This window comes from Littorina saxatilis, linkage group LG15 (genome assembly GCF_037325665.1).
Source record: "Littorina saxatilis isolate snail1 linkage group LG15, US_GU_Lsax_2.0, whole genome shotgun sequence".
In the NCBI taxonomy this organism is placed as follows: Eukaryota; Metazoa; Mollusca; class Gastropoda; order Littorinimorpha; family Littorinidae; genus Littorina; species Littorina saxatilis.
The window spans coordinates 13,615,390-13,629,255 of NC_090259.1; positions in this window are offsets into that span (position 1 = coordinate 13,615,390).

Below are 13,866 nucleotides of genomic sequence, written 5' to 3' on the forward strand. Positions count from 1 at the left end.
TCAGTCCACCGCTCATGGCAAAGGCACTGAAATTGACAAGAAGAGCGGGGTAGTAGTTGCGCTGAGAAGGATAGCACGCTTTTCTGTACCTCTCTTCGTTTTAACTTTCTGAGCGTGTTTTTAATCCAAACAACTCATATCTATATGTTTTTGGAATCAGGAACCGACAAGGAATAAGATGAAAGTGTTTTTAAATTGATTTCGAAAATTTAATTTTGATCATAATTTTTGTAATTTTAATTTTCAGAGCTTGTTTTTAATCCAAATATAACATATTTATATGTTTTTTGAATCAGAAAATGATGAAGAATCAGATGAACGTAAATTTGAATCGTTTTATAAAAAAAAATAGGCCTATTTTTTTTTTACAATTTTCAGATTTTTAATGACCAAAGTCATTAATTAATTTTTAAGCCACAAAGCTGAAATGCAATACCGAAGTCCGGGCTGTAAAAGTTGTTTCAATTTGTTTCCATTTAAAACGTCCGCTACTGGCACCTCAGTCGGACCATACATAACACTCGGAGAAGTAACCAAAGTGTTTTCTTTTAAAGTAATTTGTAACTCTCCGCTCCGCACGCCAACCAAAACAATTCCTAGGAGACGCCTACATCGTTCGGCAAAAAAAACCACAAAAAAAACTGTCCCGAGCCAGGACTGAACTAGAAAGGGTTTCCATGACCACGGACGTAGCTTTGTGCCGAGGCTGATCACGTGGTCAGGTTGACCAATGGCAACGCGACCCTTTTACGGCCTCTCTATTGTCCAATGTGTGTACTCTATGACCCCTTGAAAACTTCAGCGATTGGTGTGAAGTGTACTCTTTAGAGAGGATGAGTTCAGCGGTTAATTGCTTTTAACATACTTACCTGAACAGGTTATAGGCCATTATCTCGAGATGCCTTGCTTTCGGCAACAGTTCTTTGAATCCCTCCCTCCCTCTCTCCATCTTCTCTCTACCAGTCTGTTTCTCTCTTTGTTTCTCTCTCTTTTTCACACTTTTCAACCATTAACTATTCATATTCATTTGCATAATGTAGAGCAGTCCCTAATTGGGCGACAGTTGGCTGTTAAAAGGAAAACACATAAAACAAACCAAAAAAGAACACTTTTGTAAGCTTACTACATTACTTTTGAAAAAACCCATCACTGATTGGGTTCATTTCGCGTCATTTTGCTTTCGTCAACAGGAAAGTTTTTGTAATGCCTCTCTCCACCTCCCCATATGCTCCCCTCCCCCATTTCTGTCTCTGTTTTTTACATTTAGTCAAGTTTTTTCACACGGGTATAGGTAGACAATTATTAACTGTGCCTAAGCAATTTTTGCCAGGAAAGACCCTTTTGTCAATCGTGGGATCTTTAACGTGCACACCCAATGTAGTGTACACGGGGGGGAGTTCGGACACCGAAGAGAGTCTGCACACAAATTTGACTCTGAAATAAATTTCCGCCGAACCTGTGATCGAACTCACGCTGACAGCGGCCAACTGAATACAAATCCAGCGCGCTACCAACTGAGCTATATCCCCGCCCCGGATTGTCGGTTCCTGATTCCAAAAACATATAGATATGATATGTTTGGATTAAAAACACGCTCAGAAAGTTAAAACGAAGAGAGGTACAGAAAAGCGTGCTATCCTTCTCAGCGCAACTACTACCCCGCTCTTCTTGTCAATTTCACTGCCTTTGCCGTGAGCGGTGGACTGACGATGCTACGAGTATACGGTCTTGCTGCGTTGCATTGCGTTCAGTTTCATTCTGTGAGTTCGACAGCTACTTGACTAAATATTGTATTTTCGCCTTACGCGACTTGTTTTTGTTCTCGTGTCCCTTTGCTTGTTTGTAAGTTAGTTTGTTGATTTTCTGTTTGTTTTAATTACTGTTGATGAATTGTACGCTCTTAATATATGTTTTACGCGCAAAGTAAACATTTATTGCCGGCGTAAAATTGAAAATATTGATTACGCCTTCCTAGGCAAACCTGAGGTGGTGATCCGAATCATTGATACGTATTGGAAGGACTTCATTTACAAATAAAGAAATAAATAAGCCGTTTTAGTGATTTTTCCCCGGCGACATCCACCTTTCGAAGCCCAAGAGACATTCGCAGTGATGTAATTTGGAAACATCTGAAATAACTAACTGTAAAATGCTCCGTTACCGTTGCCGATTATTTCTTTTCATACAAACAGGATTTCACCTTCTGGCGATAATCTCTTTTGCGTTTGATTCTTGATTCTTTAAATTAATTTTTTCAGTGCTATTTAGTTGTAATCCATTACCCAAGCAGATGAAACCCGTGTGAATAACTGAACACTTAGACACTGATGTTCAGATGGTACGTGTGTGGTTACATAATTACAATAAACAAAATTGCAACCCGAACTGTCCAGTGAAGTGCTTTTCCAAGTTGCATGTGAGTGTGTGATTGTGTCTGTTCGGAGCGCTTCTAAGAAATTGTAAAAGTTTATGCGTAAGCATTTGCGATTTTCCGGTCTTGTACTTTTTCGTCAGTTTTCAGCAAACTCAGTTATATCATGTCACATTAGTGTGTGTTTCTCTTTTCTTTTATTTTTTCGTGTGTGTGTGTGTGTGTGTGTGTGTGTGTGTGTGTGTGTGTGTAGTTAGTTGTGTTTTTTTTCAAAGATTTGTTTTTAGCCAAGTTGATAGAGCGCTTGGGCGACTTACTTAAAAAACAAAAACAAAACTTCCCTTTTTTTCCAACTAAGATCCTTTATACTCGTTTTAGGATATGCTAAGTACATTTTTCTTGGCGAATTGTTGTGTTAGCTAAGCAACATTACGTGAATCGTTAAAACATGTGGGTTTTGTTTTTTAAAGTATTCCCCGCTTAACGAATTAAGATTTCTATGCAAAACAACGTGTGTTAACCCCATGTACAAAAACAGTACATGTAGTACATGCTTGAAAGTGCAGAGTGCTGTTGCGTCAAAAGAATTGAGTATTTCAGTAATTATGTCGACTGGTGATAAACACACATACAAACACGCGCACGCATTAACAAATCATAGAGAAACAAGCAAACAATTCGCAGAACAAACGTATATTAATGTGTGTGCATGCGTGAACGCGTGCATTCGTTTGCTTGACTAACTGACAATGTCAATCACGCTTTTAGAAGAGAACCGCTGATTTCAACGTGGTATGGCTTTTACGCGGTCTTATGAGCCTTCTGTAAGACGAGCAGCGTTCGGCCTGTAACAAAACAGACCATCCAATAAACACCAGCGAAGATTTCATTGACGCGGCGGTCAAGTGTTTTGAGTGGAGTGGGCGGAGCGTTGGGTTTATCACATGACCATTTGGGCCAATGGATGAATGTATTTAGTATGTGCGCTACTTTACTGGCGGACCACGAAGCTCGAAGAAGGTGTCAACTTGATTTCTTCATGCAATAAATCGTTGGCAGAAAAAAATGTTGCCCTTGGTGGAACGGGAGCCGCTCAGAAGAGGCGTGATAGAACTTGTGCGCGGTTCATGCATACACAACAATCATTTTTCTTTCAAGGTTTTATTTAACACTATGTGTTCGTAAAAACCGTTGCTCAACAACAAAAATAAATTAATTAATATTTTGCATCCTATACATGCCGCTACAGAAGCACACAGGGAGAGGTAGACGCGGCGAGTCGTGTCGTCTGTGAGGTAACGATCGTGTCAAATCATAGTATCTGTTAACGACGCGCCGAACCAAGGTCAGGGGGTGGAGACAGGGGTAAAGAAGAAAAAATATGTGTATTCAGATTCATTCTTCTTTCAGTTGATCAGCTTACTTGACTTCTATTTCCCGAAAGTTTTTTTTGTTTTGTGCGCAAAATTATCGATTGTTGTCGTTGTGGTATAGTTGGTTGTCGATATTTTTTCTTCTCAACATCACTGGCTTGATTTGTTTAATGATATATGTAGCAGGCAGCACACGTCTGTTTCAGAAATCGTTTGAACGTCTGAATTCTGTTATGATACAACAATATAGATGATATACAACTTTTACATGAGAGAAGAAAGTCAAACATTATCTACCTAGAACATGTTGTCTTGTTAAGTTAGCATGCGTATTTTGTGTTCTATGCTATTCCTACTCATGCAGATGTCGAGTGCATTTGAGGTAGAAAAATAACAACAACCGGCAGTTTTGTCGCGACATTTCTCGCAATAATGTTTTGGTAAAGTTTACTTCCTCGTCCGGATTTTCATATGTAATTTTCCATGATGTTCGACCTGCAGCCGACTGCGAATTACTCTTAAATGTTTTGAAAGTTGCAACGCAAGTAAGCGTTTCTATCTTTCCATGAACTTTTGTTGTTGTAGTATATCATTATGACATATCTGGGCCCCGGCCGAGATTCGAACCCGCGACCCTAGGATCACAAGTCCACAACCTGAGCTACCCGGGCTCCCTTGAAGCCAATCGGTGTGTTTGAATCTTTAGTCCGATCGTGCAATCAAACCTGTCCAATGAAAGCTTGTCCACCACTTTGTCTATAACGACCACACGAAATATATATATATATTTTTTAACATATTGTAAAGTTTTGACTAAATGTTTTAACTTAGATGGGGAATCGTGACTAGGGTTGTGGTGTAGGGCCTACGTAGTACGTGTGTCTGTCTGGGGGTCTGTGGGTCTGTGTGTATGTATGTGTAGAGCCATTCAGAGAAAACTACTGGACTACTGGAGGATACGTTTCTTTGATGACGCAATATCTGGCATTTTGTACAAGTTTTGGTGGCACTGTCACACCCTCATTTTTGGATTCATTTGATTAAAATTCTGTAAAAGTAACTTTCGACAAAATCCGGACAACAGGATTGCATTTCAGGATTAAAGCTTGCAAATTATTTTTTGAGTTTGGCCATTAAAAGTCAGAAAATTGTATTTAAAAATAAAATGTGATGAATCGATCCAAAAAGATGTAATCTTATTCTTGATCATTTTCTGATTCCATAAACAAATCTATGTGTATCGATTGAACACTGGATTTCCCTTCTTTGAGCTATGTGACGTCAGAGGCCGACAAAACGTCTGTTTAGGCGGCCAGCCGAGACTACAAAATAGTGCATGTTTGTGTGCGTTCAATCATAAAAACTACAAGAAATTCTACCCAGATACATACATTTTATTTGTATTTTTTTACCAAAATATGACAATTTACACATATCTCGACAGTCGTTCACCTCGACCGCTAGCGCGGTCTCGGAGGAACACTGACTGTTTCGATCTGTGTAAAATGTCCTATTTTGGTCAAAAATACATACAACGTTTAATGTCCTGTTTGGATTAAAACAAGCTCGAAAAAAAATATACAATAGAAAAAGCACAATTTCATAAGAAGCGCTTTACACTACTGCGCTATACTGGCTTTCTGTGGCGTGAACGCGACAGCGGTCACCGTCAGGTATGAAATCGACACAGGTATTGAGTTTTGTCTTCGTATTGTCTTTCATAATGTGAGTTCGAAGGGTTGACTGAATGTATTAATTTCGTCTACGCGACATGTTTTAAGATATTGCTTACTTGTCAACTGCGATCACATGTCTAAACGGACTGCGGCTGCCAGTTTCGGCCCAAACTAACGTTCACAACCTGTCTTTCACAACCTTTAAAATCATGTTTGTTTTAAATTTATTTTTTTAATTACATTGTACTATCTCTACATCACCAATACATAAAATTCATACACTACCATCTCGCTATACCGACTGCTAAACGTATCAGACGGACGGGACGGCTCTCAGTTAGCCGAATGCAATCACGTTGTCTTCTGCGCTTGAGTGCACCCCATACACACCTCTTGACATACTCTTGAAAGCGATAAGACACCACCCGAGTAGCCAACGGCGGCTTTCTTTAATTGCGATAACAACTCGGGTAGACAGTTTCAAACTGTCGTTAAAGACAGGTCCAACTACACTTACTTTTAAGATGTTACATTATGGAGGTCAAAATGGCCAATTTTCTGTATTTTTTTTTGGAACAATCTATCCTGTTATTGTATTAAAAAAGAAGCTTTAATTTTTCGGCACTATATTTGATTATGGTGGACTCAGTGGAACTCATTCTGATAAGCATCGCTCCACGGCTATTGCCAGTTGTCTCTCTGACCGGACGCTACAGTCCTACGCGAATCTATATAAAAAAAAGAATACAGAGTTATCTCCCATATGTTTTTCGTGAGCACTGATCTAAATTTGAGATCAGTGTTCGCGAGACGAAAATGATTGCAGATTGGCCGACTTCGACAGTGATCTCCGTTCTGTTCTTCACAGTTATGATAAAGACATCGTTCTAAGGTCAAAACAAGTCAAAATTTTGGGACTGCTGCCGGAAGGAGACCGTAATATATGGTTTCATCTCTGTCAACTGGTTACAGAAAAAATCGTCTGCTCCAGTGAGCGCCGAAACCAAACGGTTGATTATCACGTGACACTTTTGTCATATTTAGAATTGTTTGCACAGTAAATACAGCCGCGAAAAATAGCTCGCTTGAAACTGTCTTACATTTCAATTCCTTCGTAATTTTAAAATGACAAAACACCATGAAAAATCATTATCGACGATCGCGAATCTGCTTATATCAATAATACATTACAAAAAGCTCTAAATATGCACACACACACACACACAAATCGGTTTCCTTGCCAGACAAGGAATCTCAAGGCATCCTGTCAGGGAGAGAATGACCTGAACTCCTTTTGACCTGAGTTCAAGATGAGTGGAACTGTCCTAACATTCTCAGAGAATTATTTTCAAAGTTTATGTTTGTTTTAAACATTAATATGTGAAAACAGAATTAAGGTAGGTGATCAGCGATGCTGTCAAAACTACTCACATTACGTCATATATGGCTGGTTTTTAGTGTTGATATTTTTGTTTCGAGCGACAGATTGACTGATTTGTTTCATATCGCTTAACCGGTATTTATTGTGTTTTTTTTTTAAACATTTTTTATTAGGTGTTTTTTGTGTTTGTTGTTGTTGTTGTTGTTGTTGTAAGCACGCTGCTGGATTACACACACACACACACACATACACACACGGCTGAGTCTGCAGGTGACCCGTCTGCAGTTTTACTAGATATTGCTCGTCGTCGGCGTGTGCTCTTTCAGTAGATATTTTTGTCTTTCTTTGCATCCACATTGTGACACAGTGAAGCCGTCCACGCTGGGTGGTGGGGGTGGTTTGGACTCGATAGATAACATATTACGATTTTTAGCATAAAGAAAACAAATCCGAATTTTTGAGCGATGGGACAATAAAATAATGAAAAGAATTAAATAAATCTAATTGATCCCTTGACTTTGGGGTAGCGCAACTCTGTTGCTACTAGCTTTCTTCTGGGAGAATGCGACCCGAATTTCCCAGCGACGGGAAAATACATTAATGACAAAAACATCTTATAGATCCCTTGACTTCGGGGTATCGCGACTTTGTTGCTGCTAGCTTTTCTCTGCGAGGAAGCGCCCGAATTTCCCAGCGATGGGACAATAAAGTAATGAGAGAAAAAAAATCTAATATATCCCTTGACTTTGGGGTAGTGCGACTCGGTTGCTGATAGCTTTTCACTGGGAGGAAGCGACCCGAATTTCCCAGCGAATAGACAATAAAGTAATGAAAAACAACAATCTAATATATCCCTTGACTTTGAGGTAGCGTGTCTCTGTTGCTGCTAGCTTTCCACAGGGAGGAAACGCCCCGAATTTCCCAGTGATTGGACAATGAAGTAAAGAAGAAAAAACATCTGATAGATCCCCTGATTTGGAGGAAGCGCGACTTTGTTCCTGCTAGCCTTCCATTGGGGGGAATTGACCCGAATATCCCAGCGATGGGACAAAAAAGTAATGAAATAAGAATCAAAACATTTAATAGATCCTTTGACTTAATTTGGAGATGACAAGAAAATATCGGGCGTATTTACGTGATTTGTAAATCGCGGGGCGATTGTTTTACATTTTTACGAATCACGGGTTAACACGCTCGCATATTACGTCTTCTATGCTATTCCTTCTGATTCTTTCTTTATTTGGTGTTTAACGTCGTTTTCAACCACGAAGGTTATATCGCGACGGGATTCCTTCTGATGCAGGTGTCGATCGCATTTACGATCAAAAACAGGAGTTTTTGCGTCAATTACTAAGGGCATTATGCCAAAAAGCGCTGTATGTCAGCAAGGACTTGTTAGTTTGCTTTGAAACTTTCCGAATATTTTGCCTACATACTACATGTAAGCTACTACGGGTAGTACATAGACAAATTGAACGAAATGACATAGGAATTAATGCCTTAATTTGGGTGCGTAATTTGTCGCAATAATTTGTTGCCGAAGGATGTTAATAGATATGCGCGGAGCGGAATGTATATGGCCTTTCTGATTCCTTATTGAAAACATTTAATAGATCCCTTGACTTTGGAGATGACAAGAAAATATCCGGCGCATTTACGTGATTTGTAAATCGCGGGGCGATTGTTTTACATTTTTACAAATCACGGATTCACACGCTCGCATATTTTGTGTTCTATGCTATTCCTTCTGATGCAGGTGTCGATCGTATGTGCGGTCAAAAACGGGAGTTTTTTGCGTTAATTACGAGGGGCATTATGCGAAAAAGCGCTGTATGTCAGCAAGGACTTGTTAGTTTGCTTTGAAACTTTCCGACTATTTTGACTACATACTACATGTACTACGGGTAGTAGCATAGACAAATTGAACAAAATGACATGGGAATTAATGCCTTAATTCGGGTGCGTAATTTGTCGCAATACTTTGTTGGTGAAGTTTGTTTAATTCAACTGGTAAAAGTAGCACAAATGGTAAACATTATTTAGTGTGTGTTATTCATGTGTTATTTTTGTAAAAGAGTAATTCATTCAGTGTTCACAACAGGTGTTTTAAAAATGTGTTTAAAAGTGGAATGTTTACAGTATATACAACAACTTATTCGGAACGATAACCTCGATAAGATCAAACGAATTATGTATTGTTTGCTTGTCATGTGGGTAATCCTTACACGTAACAAACAACAAACAAACCACAAGGTAGTCCACATCGTATGGCCCATGCAGAGAGGTAATAAAAGCTCGGAAAAAATCAGACACTCAGCGAGCTACTTCTGTTCTCCGACAGGGCCTATTTCTCCCACATGAAAGTTAGCTGCAACAGAGTCGCGCTACCCCAAAGTCAAGGAATATATTAGATTTTTCTCTCTCATTACTTTATTGTCCCATCCCAAGGTAGTCCACATCTTATGGCCCAGAGAGGTAATAAAATCTCGGGAAAAAAATCAGACAGTCAGCGAGCTACTTCTGTTCCCTGACATATGGCCCATCATGGCCTATTGCCTATTTTCGCGGATAGGTGTGATATTGTGAGAGACGGACTGAATGACACTTGACTTAAAGTGTGAAGCGACTAGAACACCAAAAGCGTTTCTGCTTCAAGACAGGCCTTCGCACTTAGGCTGTGTCTGTGACGAGCTGGAAACATAAGTTAAATCAAAGCGTGAAATGTGTTCGATGTATTTTTGATTTCTTCAACATTAATTTTGTTTAAATTGCAGTTTCGGTATAAGCGTGGTCCCTCTTATATACTGATAATGGTAATAGTAATCATAAACAAGTCGCGTAAGGCGAAAATACAATATTTAGTCAAGTAGCTGTCGAACTCACAGAATGAAACTAAACGCAATGCCATTTTTCAGCAAGACCGTATACTCGTAGCATCGTCAGTCCACCGCTCATGGCAAAGGCAGTGAAATTGACAAGAAGAGCGGGGTAGTAGTTGCGCTAAGAAGGATAGCACGCTTTTCTGTACCTCTCTTTGTTTTAACTTTCTGAGCGTGTTTTTAATCCAAACATATCATATCTATATGTTTTTGGAATCAGGAACCGACAAGGAATAAGATGAAAGTATTTTTAAATTGATTTGGACAATTTAATGTTGATAATAATTTTTATATATTTATTTTTCAGAGCTTGTTTTTAATCCGAATATAACATATTGATATGTTTTTGGAATCAGCAAATGATGGAGAATAAGATAAACGTAAATTTGGATCGTTTTATAAATTATTTTTTTTTTTTACAATTTTCCGATTTTTAATGACCAAAGTCATTAATTAATTTTTAAGCCACCAAGCTGAAATGCAATACCGAAGTCCGGGCTTCGTCGAAGATTACTTGACCAAACTTTCAACCAATTTGGTTGAAAAATGAGGGCGTGACAGTGCCGCCTCAACTTTCACAAAAAGCCGGATATGACGTCATCAAAGACATTTATCAAAAAAATGAAAAAAACTTTCGGGGATTTCATACCCAGGAACTCTCATGTAAAATTTCATAAAGATCGGTCCAGTAGTTTAGTCTGAATCGCTCTACACACACACACACACACGCACACACGCACATACACCACGACCCTCGTTTCGATTCCCCCTCGATGTTAAAATATTTAGTCAAAACTTGACTAAATATAAAAAGATAAAACAATAATAAAGTTTTGTTTATGTATTGCAAATCCTGACATGGTTCTGGGCGTTTCACAAAATTAATGTGTTAACAAAATTACAAAGCAATGTACATAATGAACATTTTAAAACAAAACCATTTTCTCCCTATAAAAATCACCAACAACTAGTACTGTGGCATCAGCATTAACAGGGAAAACAAATCTGAAAATTATTAAAAGCACAATCACCTACAAGATGCACATTATAATACATTATTTATCCAGAATCTATCATAATATTGATTGTTTGTTATTATGTGTTTGCGGCTGCCAGTTTCGGTCAAACTAACGTTCACAACCCAGGGCCGGACTACCGGGGGGGTTATGGGGGTTGCGCACCCCCCCCCCCCCCCTAGCCTAAACATGTACCTTACTTATTTAATTTGTTTTTTATTATTGCTTATTTTATGCCGTTTCATGCAAGGAGCGACCATTTTCCTATCTCATAATATGACCTACCCATCAGCTTCAGGGGGCTTCGCCCCCTGACCCCCACAACGAGGGGGGGGGGGTTCTAGGGTTTCCGGACCCCCCCCCCCCCCAGCCAAAAAATAAAAATATTGAATGAGGTATGCATTTCTTTATTTTACATTGAGTTTCAATTTTTGGGGTATTAATCAGTGACAAAATCTGCTGCCTGAAACTGGTAATGATCATCCTCAGAATGCACCAGATTGCACCATTTTGCATCCTTTTTTTCAAAATTTTCCGGGGGGGGCATGCCCCCGGACCCCCCTAGCAAGCTAGGCGCTTCGCGCCGTCGGCTCGGCGCTTTGCGCCTTCACACCCATATCTTCACAATATACTTTTGAAAAAAACCACCCATAAAATGAACTGATCCGCCCCTGCCGCCAGGGGAGACATCCCCCTGGGCCACCACTGGCAACCCCCCCCCCCTCCTCTTCGCCTAGTCCGGCCCTGCAACCTGTCTTTCACAACCTTTAAACTCATGTTTGTTTTGAATTTATTTTTTTTAATGACATTGTACTATCTCTACATCACCAATAAATAAAATTCATACACTACCATCTCGTTATACCGACTGCTAAACGTACCAGGCGGGCGGGACGGCTCTGAGTTAGCCGAATGCAATCACGTTGTCTTCTGCGCTTGAGCGCACCCCATACACACCTCTTGACATACTCTTGAAAGCGATAAGACACCACCCGAGTAGCCAACGGCGGCTTTCTTTAATTGCGATAACAACTCGTTTCAAACTGTCGTTAAAGACAGGTCCAACTACACTTACTTGTAAGATGTTACATTATGGAGGTCAAAATGGCCAATTTTCTGTAGTTTTCGGGGGAGAAATCTATCCTGTTACTGTATTAAAAAAGAAGCTTAAATTTGTCAGTACATTATTTTATTTTAGTACCAGTTCAGTGCCTCATATGGCTTTTTGACCAATCAGGACGGATTCTAGGTGACCCTCTAAATGTTATAACGTTCAAGCAGAAACCCTTTTTGTTTATCAAGCAAAACATTGACAAGACAAAGTACAAATTTAAATCAACAATACCAGCGTGATTTATTCTAAAGAATGACACTTCAAATGCTGCGAGATAATACTCTCTTTATTTAAAAAAAAGTACAGAAAAGCTAGTTTTGTCGGTGGGTGCTTCACGGAATAGCAAAGCACCGCCCATCCTCTGAGTGTGCAATGCCGACCCACTCACTTGGAATCTAAATGATTACAAAGTTCGAAAAAATCTAGTGAAATTGCGTCACTCGCTTTACGTCAAATGTATCTTTACAGCATTTCCCATCCGTCTGGAGTCGGTTCTAAATCTCTCTCTCTCTCTCTCTCTCTCTCTCTCTCTCTCTCTCTCTCTCTCTCTCTCTCTCTCTCTCTCTCTCTCTCTTTCTCTCTCCTCTCTCTCTCTCCCCCTCTCTCTCTCTCCCTCTCTCTCCCCCTCTCTCTTTTTCTCTCTCTCCCCTCTCTCTCACTATTCTCTTTCTTTCTCTCTTTCTATCATCATCATCATCATCATCATCATCATCATCATCATCATCATCATCATCATCATCATCATTTTTCTTTTCTTTTCTTGCTCCTCTTACAGTATCACGGTAAATGTTCCCAAATAGATCCTAGTTACCTCAGAGGACGTTAATCCCCAAAGTCAGCCAGTCAGTCAGTCATTAAAGGCAAAAGCGAGGTAACGCACAACTGGGTCCGACCAGTAAAGCCGTCGCTGCCTGTGTGACAACCACCATAAAAATCTACCACAGCGGGAAACTTTCAAGTTAAGTATTTTCAACCATCATGTGCCCGCATTCAACTTTACAATCAAAGGATGTCTGTTGAGATAATCGAATGGATCAAAACTTTGAAACCTGCGCGCATATTCTAAGCCGACTAACACATAATTGTTAAGGACATCATAAAATGGTTCTCGGTGAAAACTTGACCGAGGGCCATTTTACGACGTCCTTGACTCGAGTGTGTGACGTATACTCTTATGCTCTGCTTCTTGGGCAAGGTAAAGAACACCGAAAATATTTCAATGCCGTTCTCGAGCTACGCTGACTTTTACAAAGGGTACAGCTGACACGGCTTACGTAATCTGGTTTCCTGGTCATTTGTGTGAAAAATCTGTCCGACAAAGAAGAAGAAGAAGTGCGCGCAGAGAGAGAGAGAGAGAGAGAGAGAGAGAGAGAGAGAGAGAGAGAGAGAGAGAGACAGACAGACAGACAGACAGACAGACAGACAGACAGACAGACAGACTTTCCGCACTCGTTAAAATGTCAGTCGATACTGGAATGAATGTTGAAACATTGTAAACCTAAAAAAAAAAAATAATAATAATATTAAAATTAAACATTCATACGAGTTACTATCTGTGACAAGAACGCATAAGAAGTATAGCAACTAAATATTAATCCGCTTACCCATTGCTCCTCTTCGCACCTCGGCCTGTGAGTCGTCCTTTTCCTGAGTACTTGCACACAAGTTTTGCGTATGCATACTTCAGTTCGTCTGGAAAGGGCTGTTTTGAATTCTTGTTCGCAAGTTGAACAGCACGACTGTATTTGACCACGTACACCAAATCGTTCTTTCTGGAAAAGTCTGCCAGCCGTTCGGTAAGATCATTCCAACTTCTGAATGTTTTCCCCAACTGTCATTTGTGCCATTTCTCAGCGATTGATCAACGGTGTGGTTATTATGGATGTAGTAAGTGTCGAATTGTGAGAATGCACAGTTCTGTCCGCCAAGTGGTTTTAAACACTGCGCGTATTTGCACCAAGTAATAACGTGTCACATCAAAATAGTTCTTTACCTGTCAGATAGTTTAGCGCCAAAAACATGAACCAATGATAGCCCATGGATTAGTAAGTCATAT